Below are 12,611 nucleotides of genomic sequence, written 5' to 3' on the forward strand. Positions count from 1 at the left end.
TGGTGAAATTGCGTGAGCGTTTGGAATAAGTCGTCCCCCTCTTGTGTGATCTTGTGCTCTACTTGTGACGCTAGTTCCTTTTCAAGCTGTTTGAAACGCGATTCCTGACGCTCTTGTCTATCTCTAATTTCTGATAGTAATTTTGCGAGACTTTCGAGAGTTACCGCGGATTGTTCTTGTGTGTCTCCCGGATCATCAACGTTCGACTGTTGTTCGGTGCGTACCGGGGAGCGCGGAATGTGGGAACCTCTAAAAACCGCGGAGTCGATTGACTCGCTTGGATGCTCTTCTAAGCCTATTTCATCGTCGCACGATTGGTCAGGTTGTTTCTTTGACTTGGCTCTTGTCGCTTTCGACATTTTTGAAGTTGACTGAACTCTAACCCTACCGATTCCTATCCAGTCGTGCCCCCGTAGTTGGGCGCCAATTTGGGGGTCCGAGCTTTCTCTACTTAACAGGCACGAGAAGGAAAGGAAGGTCAGTAAGTATCGGAAGAAACGGATGGCAAAAAATGGTCGAGTTTTGATGTCGCGTCGAAACGTGCAGCTTACGCGGGATGTTTTGATAATAACTAGGCCGATATTTCTTTCACGTTTATACCGCGACAACAACAAGGCCGTTAGCAAGGTCGGCCGCGTATAAGAAGTCCCGAAATTCCTTCCTAGGTCGAATCCACGCGATTAACGGAGCAATACATAAACATTTCATCAGTCGTTTCTATTGAATTTAAATAGTACAATGTGCGAACGGTTAACGTTCGCAAAATCCCCCCAAATATTTATGGTTGTGTTTTTTCTAGCTATTCGGTTAAACGTAAGGGTCATTGCGTTTTTCGATCATTAAAAGACGCTCAATCCGCGCGTATCTCACAGGAGTGCACGAAATCGGGTCAGTAGGTTTTTTGCAGCAACAGGACCGTATTCGACACTGGCTGTGGGACGGTGGTCTCGATGCACCAGAAGAGAAGGAAGGCACACCTTGAAACGTGTGGGTTCCGGCTCTTTGGACTTCTCAACACACCCAAGTAACGATCGTGTTCCACCATGCACTGCTTGGTTCTTCGCGTTGGATCGGGCTTCCAAATTGCAGTAAATACTGCCCGAACTCAGGAGTGAGTGAATAATGGGTTCGAGGGTATGTGGGCCTGAGAACCCGTTATCACCACTGGCTTTGTTCGATCGAAACTCGTTGATACACGAGAGAGAAAAGAGGCACCCGACAGGGTGAAGTGAGTTTTTCTCCTCGGATCTTCGAATTTACGAGAATCTGGAAGTTATATTCGTTTCGTGGGTAATCCTGGCTAGTTCTCCAGATTGCAGCCAATGCTGCCCGAACTCAGGGGTGAGTGAATAATGAATTCAAGGTATCGTGGACCTGAGAACCCGTTATCACCACCGGCTTTGCTCGGACGACACTTGTTAGTACACGAGGTGGGAGAGGTACTCCTTTGAAGATGAGCAGGTCTCGTTCCTCGGACCTTCAAATGCACGTAACCTGGAGAGTGTCCCTACTGGCCTCTGATCCCCCGGACATCGGGTTTCCGAATTCCGAATTTATAATTCCAACGTTTAGCAGTGCCGTGGTACAGTCTGGACCACCGACTCCTCAGTTTGAGGCGCGAACAATAACCGCGAATACTAGCCGTTTTACTAAGTACCCGAAAGTCAGTTTGACTCGAATTATGTTCCGTGTTTCGCTAAGTGAATTACGTGCTTCTAAATGCGTGTCGCCTAGTCGAGCGAAGAGATCAGAGTGCTCGATCATCGATCGACATGCCGGTCCCCTAAATTACCTGTGTTCTAGTGGGGATAGCACGCACGTGCCTAACGCGGTTGTCGCTAATTCCCACTCTTATAGGGCTAAGAGTAGGGATTTCTGGCAACGTGAGACTGAGAGCTTATGTATGTACCCGAAAGGGATCTGTACGGTTACAAATGTACTATACTGATCCCTTCCCACAGATCAATGTACATTCTGTAACATCATTCATACTATATCTACATTGGATATAATGTAATTTTCTGATTACTTCCCACAGATCAATGTTCATTTAATAGCGATATCATCATTACTATGACTACATTAGATATAATGTAATATACGGATCCCTTCCCACAGATCAGTGCACCTACATTTAATAACGACATCATTCATACTATATCTACACTGGATATAATGTAATATACTGATCCCTTCCCACAGATCAATATACATGTAATAACAATATCATTAGTACTATATCTACATTACATATAATGTAATATACTAAACCCTTCCCTCAGATCAAAGTACATTTTATAACATCATTCATACTATATCTACATTGCATATAATGTAATTTACTGAATGCTTCCCACAGATCAATGTACATTTCATACCAATATCATTATTATTATATCTACATTAGGTATAATGTAATATAGTCATTACTTCCCACAGATCAATGTACGTGTAATAACAATATCATTCGTACTATATCTAAGTTGGATATAATGTAATGTACTGATCCCTTCCCACAGATCAATGTACCTACGTTTAATTACAATATCATTGGTAGTATATATACATTAGGTATAATGTAATACTGTGATTACATCCCACAGATCAATGTTCATTTAATAACAACATCATTCATACTATAGCTACATTGGATATAATGTAATATACTGATTACTTCCTACAGATCGATGTACATTTAATAGCGATATCACTATTACTATATCTACATTGGATATAATGTAATATACTGATCCCTTTCCACAGATCAGTGTACCTACATTTAATAACAATGTCATTATTACTATATCTACATTAGATATAATGTAATATACTGACTCCTTACCACAGATTAATGTACATTTAATAACAACATCATTCATACTATATCTACATTGGATATAATGTAATACACTGATTACTTCCCACAGATCTATGTGCATTTAATAACAATATCATTATTACTATATCTACATTAGGTATAATGCAACATAGTGATTACTTCCCACAAATCAATGAACATTTAATGCCGATATCATTATCGTTATATCTACATTAGGTATAATGAAATATAGTGATTACATCCCACAAATCAATGAACACTTAATAACAACATCATTCATACTATATCTTCATTTGGTATATTGTAATATACTGATTACTTCCCACAGAACAATGAACATATGATAGCAATATCGTTATAACTATATCTACATTAGATATAATGTAATATACTGATCTCTGCCCACCGATCAATGTACCTACATTTAATGATAATATCATTAGTACTATATATCCACATTACATATAATGTAAGATACTGATTCCTTCCCACAGATCAATGTACATTTAATAACAATATCATTATTATTATTTCTACATTAGGTATAATGTAATATAGTGATTACTTCTCACAGATCAATGTACATTTCATAGCGATATCACTATTACTATGCCTACATTACATATAATGTATTAGACTGATCCCTTCCCACAGATCAATGTACATTTAATAACAATATCATTATTATTATTTCTACATTGGGTATAATGTAATATAGTGATTACTTCCCACAGATCAATGTACATTTCATAGCGATATCACTATTACTATGCCTACATGGATATAATGTAATATACTGATCCCTTTCCACAGATCAGTGAACCTACATTTAATAACATTGTCATTATTACCATATCTACCTTGGATATAATGTAATATACTGATTCCTTCCCACAGATCAATGTACATTTAATAACAATATCAATCATACCATATCTACAACGGATATAATGTAATATATTAACCCCTTCCCACAGATCACTGTCCATATAATAGCAATATCGTTATTATTATATCTACATTAGGTATAATGTAGCATAGTGATTACTTCCTACAGATCAATGTACATTTAATGCCGATATCATTATCGTTATATCTACACTGGGTATAATGAAATATAGTGATTACATCCCACAAATCAATGAACATTTAATAACAACATCATTCATACTATATCCTCATTGGATATATTGTAATATATTGATTACTTCCCACAGATCAATATACACTTAATAACAATATCATTATTATTATATCTACATGGATATAATGTAATATCCTGATTACTTCCCACAGATCAATGTACATTTAATAACAATATCATTATTATTATATCTACATTAGGTATAATGTAATATAGTGATTACTTCCCACAGATCAATGTACATTTAATAGCGATATCATTATTACTATATCTACATTAGATATAATGTAATATAATGATTCCTTCCCACAGATCGATGTACATACAAAACAACTTCCTTCATACTATATCTACATTGGATATAATGTAATATACTGATCCCTTCCCAGAGATCAATGTACCTAGATTCAATAACAATATCATTATTACTATATCTACATTAGATATAATGTAATATACTGATTCCTTCCCACAGATCAATGTACATTTAATAACAACATCATTCATACTATATCTACATCGCATATAATGTATTATACTGATTCCTTCCCACAGATTATTGTACATGTAATGACAATATCATTAATACTATATCTACATTACATATAATGTATTATTCTGATCCCTTCCCACAGATCAATGTACATGTAATAACAATATCATTAGGACTATATCTACAGTACATATGATGTCATATACAGATTCCTTCCCAGAGATCCATGTGCATATAATAGCAATTTTTTATGCGACTTCGAAAAGGAGGAGGATACTCAATTCGATGTGTATGTACTTTTTTTTTTCTTTTTTTTTTTTATGTATGTTCACCGATCACGCCGAGACGGATGGACCAATCGGAACGAAACCTTTTGCATCTGGTAGAGTATGTCTCCCGATTGGTCCCGTTAAAAAAATATTTTGCATTTTTTCATTGTTAACGATTTTTTTGCAAAAAACATAATGCTTGACTTATATTTTTCACCGATTACCGCGAGACGGATGGACCAATCGTATCAAACATTTTGTGTCTTGTTGAGTATATTTTCCGATTGATCTCGCAAAAAAATGTTTGTATTTTTTCATTCCTAACGACTTATATCGCAAAAAACGTAATACTTCACTTATGTCTTCTGGCGTTTATGCTGCAGGGAATGTACCGAGTGTAATGAAACCTTTCACATTTAGTAGGAGGTATATCCGCGATGATATCACTTGCAAAAATTTATTGAATTTGTTAATAACTACTGTTATAGCAAGAAATCTACGCCTTCATGTTACTCTGCAAGGAATGTATCGTTCGCTATGAAACCTTTCATATTTAGTAGGAATTACAGGGTGTCAGGCGACTACCTCGACAGCCGTAGAGGGATGATTGCTAAGGGGATTCTAAACAAGTTTTTCCTTTACCAAATTGTTGGTTAAGGCTTGGTTTGCGAGTTAATAACAAACAACACCGACCAATCCGAGCACGGATAGCGCGCAGTCCCAGGGACTGCAATGTCGGGTACGAAAACGGGGCCTGACGTAGGTCGCGAACGAACGGCTTGGCACTAAGGATGGGCGATGTTCGACATAAATATCGAGGTTAAAATAATCGATTAGTTGAAGAATCGATAATTGAACATCGATGCTTTTTAAAAAATATCGAAGTATCGAATTCTTTTTTACTAGGACTGATTTTGGAAACATCACCCTGAGCACATTTCCTAGAGTGTAGCCTAGAAAATGCATATACAGGTAAACAAAAAATATTACACTATCTTTCTTATTTAAGTTTTCCTAAAAAATATAGTTAAATCAGAATCGTACATTCAATGTTAACTTCGAAGAATATTAATGAATATCCCCAAAATAGTAATAGTATTTTGCGAGTTCTTGAGCTGTAAGTACAACAGGGTTGACTTCGTGATTAGAAAAAATGTTTTTATTAAATCTAGGAAATGGGGTATTCTAAGGATAGATATGCATAAGCAGCATAAACATCAAAATATTATGCGTACTGTTACGTCGCAACACTTCCACACGCGTTCGTTTTATCAAATTAATAATTGAATCTCTGATAATGGTTCAAATCTCGCACAAGAACTAACTATTATTAAGCGATCGTGACCCTTGCTATGAAGTCGCCTGGCGCAGAATGGCCACCCGGGTTTGGTTTTTTATTATATATATGAATATCTTGCGCAGTTTCGTTCGCGAAGTAGCAGCCCAGTCGTCGGATTCTTATGTTTCTATGTGTCATCAGTTTCTGGGCTGCCGTACCGTGGGAATAGGGGATGCAGGGTGTTATCTCTGCTAGTCAAGCTAGCAGAGGTTCTCGCCTAACAGTACTTTATAAAAAGTCACTGTACCTGCAATAGTAGAACAGATGCAAAAGGATTGAGATGATAAAGAAAATTATAGATGGAGCATTTGGATAAGATAATTTAAATCTAAGATCATAGATTAAGAGTCACAAGAATATAATACCATAAATGCGTAAGGCGTTCTTATTTAGTCGCGTTCCGAAATTCACTGCCACTGCAGGAATCTAATTACGTATTACAGATTTTCAGTGCTAACAATGAATTTCGGAACACGACTTATACCCAATGAGCATACAACATTTCTCGAAAATTATACGCTCATTGAATAGTGCGCGTCGAGTTATCATATCATGCTGTTCAGTTTTCTCAAAGAGATAAAAAATACCGATGTTATGTAAAAAAGTATTGATAATCGATTAATTGATTTGTAGAAACATCGACAAAAATAAACGATTATTAGGAAAAAAACTATCGGTATTTAATTAATCGAAACATATTGCCCATCCCTACTTGGCACCCCGTTGGCATAGCACAATAAAAAAACTGAACTGGTAGAATATTTTTAGTCGCTGTTTAGAATGAATATGGAACCTAATCTCTTATTGCCTGTCATAATGTAAAAAAGGAAATTCTAAGGATTTTAAACAACAAATAAAAGTGTTTGAAGTGATATAATTAATAAACGTTTGAATTGAAGGCTACGCTAATGATGCAAAATTTGAAAACAATTTAAATGAAACTTACCCATTCGTTTCTAAATTAACTTGCTACGCTGAAAACAAACAATTCCCACTAGATCACTGTGTCGATTCTGGACATTCGATGAGCAAACACCTCGCCTATTATTCACACCTAAGTGCAATAAATGAGGGGAGTTCACTGGCCCGATCATGAAAACTGCTGTTCTACCGAACGTGTTTCCTCGATTCCCAGTGACAATTATCTGCTTTCAGCGTAGTAGGTTAATTTAGAAACGAATGCGAAAGTTTCATTTATATTGTTTTCAAATTTTTCATCATTAACGTGGCTTCCAATGCAAACGTTTATTAATTATTCCATTTCAATCATTTTCATTTGTTGTTTAGAATGCTTAGAATTTCCTTTTTTACATTATGACAGGCAATAAGAGATTAGGTTCCATATTCATTCTAAACAGCGACTAAAAATGTTCTACCAGTTCAGTTTTTTTATTGTGCTATGCCAACGGGGTGCCAAGCCGTTCGTTCGCGACCCACGTCAGGCCCGGTTTTCGTACCCGACACTGCAGTCCCTGGGACTGCGCTCTATCCGCGCTCGAATTGGTCGGTGTTTTTTGTTATTAACTCGCAAACCAAGCCTTAACCAACAATTTGGCAAAGGAAAAAGTTGTTTAGAATCCCCTTAGCAATCATCCCTCTACGGCTGTCGAGGTAGTCGCCTGACACCCTGTAATTCCTACCAAATATGAAAGGTTTCATCATAATCGATACATTCCCTGCAGCATAAACGCCAGAAGACATAAATGAAGTATTACGTTTTTTGCGACATAAGTCGTTAGGAATGAAAAAATACAAACATTTTTTTGCGAGACCAATCGGGAAATATACTCTACAAGATGCAAAATTTTTTATTCGATTGGTCCATCCGTCTCGGCGTAATCGGTGAACATATATATAAAAAAAAAAAAAAAAAAAAATACATACACATCGAATTGAGTATCCTCCTCCTTTTCAAAGTCGGATAAAAACGACTACCTTCGAGCAATTTTCAAATGATTCAATCAAGTATCAATCAATTGAAGATGTAACGTTGCCATGTATTCGTTTCAACTGAGTACGCGATCTGTCTATGAGTTCTAGCTATGTTTGTTTATGTTGTGAGGACGATCGCAATAATAGGTCAACTTATAGTAGATTTCCGTTACATTGAGTGATAAGTGGAAAATAATGAATTTTGCGGCAATAATAAGTTTTTCATTCATTGAATACGGCGGTACAATGTCAGCGCTGAACATCAACGTTTTCCATACGTAAAGCAATGCGGTATAAGTACAAAACTCATGACAATGTTAAATGGATCTAATGTAACATAAATTCAGAAATACTTGCAATTTAATTAAAATTTGCATTACTTAATATTCAATTACATTTCCACGCGTCGTTTTATGCGTCTCGGCACTGATTCGTATATTTATATCGTTATGATTTTATCTCACGTTACCTTATTTGCTTCACGAAGCTCATTTTTTTTTGTTTACAGGTTTTCTTATGTAAATTAAATTTTTCAATATTGCCAATAAATTCTTCATTGGGTTCAAATGAAGATTGTTTTATGTCCAGTGTATAATTTTATAATTATTACATTATTCTTCGAACTGAATAATCTTCAACTTTTTTACCAGAGTCGGATTGTAAAAGTACATCGCGACACATTACGTTTTGTCGAAGAAAACGTATTCCGATAGGTTGTATACTGAGTGTAATAAAACAGTGTTCGGTTACCGTTTGAAACAGATTACCTCATTTAAAATTGGACCAAATGACTTGAGGTTTTTTTTTGAGAACTTATACACATTCATTTACTAAGATATGTGCTTTTGTCGTTTTAAAAAATTGCAATTTGTTGAAATCGTGAAAGAAAATAGTAGAAGGCAATTTCTTATTAACTTTTTTATGTGAGTTTGCAATGAAAATTTAAAATATGACATTTGTAAATTTAAGTGTGTTATGTGTATGATGAAAATTTCATCGAGATCGGTCAATGTATTTAGCACTACCAAGTAATTAAAATTTTCGAAAATCGCGACTTGTTATTCATCTAAGAATATAAATCGTCACATTTTATCAGAAATTTTAATTATTTGTAACTTCTAAGTGCATTGGCAGATTTCGACGAAATTTTCTGCATACCCACAACTTATTTGAATTTACGAAAGACATATTTCAAATTCTTATTACAGGCTCACATGAAAAGAGATGAAAAAAATTGCCTTTTACTATGTTTTTTCACAATTTCAACAAATTGTAATTTTTTTAAACGATGTTACGTCGCGAGCGAGAGAGAGAGACGGCGCGCGACGTACAAAATAAAAAAAAACGAAAAACGAAAACGAAAGTTCTACTATGTTTTATTATGTTGGCTGATACGCGGTTGAGAACAGTATTAGCGCTGCCACCAGTCCTAATCGCTCGAGACGATGTTAGATCCTTCGCGATTAGAACAATAAAAGAGTTGATAGATAGATTAATAGTTAATTAAGAATTTAATTGGGTTCGTCAATGCTCTAGTCCCATACGGGCCCCTCGTGTGAATTTGTACGAAGATGGTAGGCGTGAAAATGAAGGAAAAAGGAAGTGGTTTAAAACGTAAATGAATCGAAACAGTTTAGGCGTAACAAAAATATAATCTCAAAAAAGTAAACGTGACAATAAATGGTTGATTAACAGAAAATGCGAGCTGTTTGAAATACAAGGGAAAATAAATGCATTGTTAAGAAAGGTTTAAATTATATGAAAGTGAGACTATTGATTATGGAATAATTAATGTTTGATTAAACGATTCGACGATTCGAGCGACGATGTCGTATACAGAACTGAACGCGAACAAAAAGAAAGAACGGTCCCAGAGGGTAAACTACCAGAATCACGGTTTCGTGGAGCCGCCTTCTTTTGTGTGAGAAACGGAATTTTCAAAATATATTAGATATTCGATACCTTATGTCTCTATTGTGAACGGAACGATCTAGAGGGAAACTTTCCAGAATACGCGGTTTCGTAGATCGCCCGTTTTGCCTCGCTACGTCCAGATTCGTCGTATTAGGTAAAAGGAAATGGACAACTTACCAGGAAACAAGATGAAATGATATTTAATAATAGCTTTGATAAACGCCTTCTTTGCTGGTATCGTTGAGAAATCTGGAAATCAAAGAAGACGATGAGGAAAACTGCCACTGCACTACGCGTTCGCGATCGGCCTTTATTACGGTATTACGGAACGATTAGTTACGAAACGAGCACAAAAGTATTATAAAGACGACGCGACGCGAAAGGAAAAAAAAAGGAAAATAATAATTAATTTAGCGGACGGTTTAAAAACAAAAGAGAAAAGATAGATCATTGAAAAGTGTGAAAAGAATTTAACGTATTCGTATGAGTCCTTTACGCGGAAAACGCGAACCGCAATCTCCCGGCACTCTGCCTTTTTCAAGGACTTTACCGGTCAGCTAATTACGACAATTTCACGCGAAAACTATTGCTCGACGCGAACACGGGCTCCCCGTCACGTACCTCACGATTTTTCGACGAAGAGTCATTTGCCTCAGTCTAGCGATCGTGTCTCAGGGTTCGACCCGCGATCAAGGGCCCAAAGTGGGGACATCATTTGGCAAATCGGAGTACGTGACGGAGGGGAAATCCCGCGCGTATTGGGCTAGTTGGCCGCTCTTCCTAGTTCCCTCATCCCTTCCTGGTTTTTCCTTCTACCTTCGTCTAAGGTTGTCCATTTCTTTCTACCCCTCTAACGCTACAACGGATTTCATGCGTCGCAATTCTAAAGTTCTGGAATATTCGAAATCTGTTACGACTTAATTTATTTGAATTTACTAGTTAAAGAGGCTTTTATCATGATATTTCCGGTATCGAAAGAGGTCTTCATTATATTAAAAATATTTGGTTTACTAGTTTGAATGACCATTAGTTGAATGTCGTTAGTTATTATTCATACGTTAATTGTACTGTTAATTTTGTTGTTTAGCGGTTTACGCGAGATGCAGCCGGTGTTTTATAATCGTCGACAATTGTGGATACATGCGTGTCGCATTTAGTTAATATTCATTTCGCTCTTATTAGTTATTAACATTCTTATGTAATATTTCTACGTTTAACGTTTAACGACGATGTTTGTAGACTCGGTCGACCTTTGTCTCGAACATTCGTGAACGATTTCGAACTACAGCGGTTGTCACGCAAACCCTCGCATTCTAATATCATCCAAATAGTTTCATTCCGTTAGATTTCAATTGCTTTCGTTCTTAATTGCATTCATTCTTTGGTGGAAGGGTCGACTGACGCATGCTTTGGAGGTAGGAGAGGTACTTCGTTGCGAAGTAAAACAAAAATCGTATTTCCCTTATTCCGCGCGGTTAAGCTGGGAAACTTCCAAGTGCGTCGCACTGCTTAACCGCGTGGCGAAAGATGTTGATAGTACCTCTCCTTAACCTTAGCGATTTCGAATTTCTATGTGTTTATTACTACACGGTTTCGACAAGGCAATCGTCCCAAGGAAGGTTAACTTCTTATTGTTTGAAAAGGACTAATTATAGCCTCCTTTGTGTGCCTCGCCTGGGATTATCTCCAAGTGCTGCGCACCGGCGAGGTACACAAATTCAGTATATTATACGATTAAACTATTCAACACTATCAAAAAGAAAATGAAAATAAATGTTAACCATGGTCGGATTATTGAAAATAATCCGGACGTAACAACGACAAAAACACATATCTTAATAAATAAATTTGTATCTTCTCATTAAAAAAAACCTCAAGTTATTTGGTCCAATTTTAAATGAGGTATTCTGTTTTAAACGTTGACTAGACACTTTTTATTACACTTACTGTACTTATACTTTGTACATTTCTTGGCTACATTAAGAGGGTATGAATATTTCGATCATTGACTGTACGCCGTTTGGTTTTTGCGCATTTGAGGTGAATAGAATATTTACGAATATTTATGTTCAATATAAGCTACTACGCACATACCAACAGGAATGTAAACATAGAGAACAATTTGTGCGATCCTGGAATGTGCCCCATCATCTCTCTCCCTTTGGAAGTCAGAGATTCCTGCTCAGTTTCATACGATCAGTGAATCGAACAAGTGGTAAGTACGAAACGAGCAATATTTTATTTTTGTATACGTTGTATATAATAATATATATTAATAATTCTTAATGGCTGGTGGTACGGTTTATTTAATTGGTGTATTATTATAGTTACTTTGAACAAAAATATTTTTATTACATCAAAGAATAACTTATTGTATGTATTTATTTATCGATTCCCCTTGCGGGATTATGTGGCGCTTTTCCCAGAAGCGTACCCGAACCTGTTACATTTTTCTATTCTTTTTCCACCCCTTCTCTCTACAGTCTTTCTTCCACCTCTCTTTTTCTTATCCACTATATACAAACATAAAACAAGCCTAGAAATATATGACCCTATATAATATGATATAAAAAAAAAATATATTGATATAAAAATAAAATAAAATAAATTCTTCATTTAACGCCTTCCTCGCCTATCCTACTTATATCTATGCGCCTTTTACTATTCCTATACTCACTAGA

The sequence above is a fragment of the Osmia lignaria genome, chromosome 1 (genome assembly GCF_051020975.1).
Source record: "Osmia lignaria lignaria isolate PbOS001 chromosome 1, iyOsmLign1, whole genome shotgun sequence".
Taxonomy (NCBI): Eukaryota; Metazoa; Arthropoda; class Insecta; order Hymenoptera; family Megachilidae; genus Osmia; species Osmia lignaria.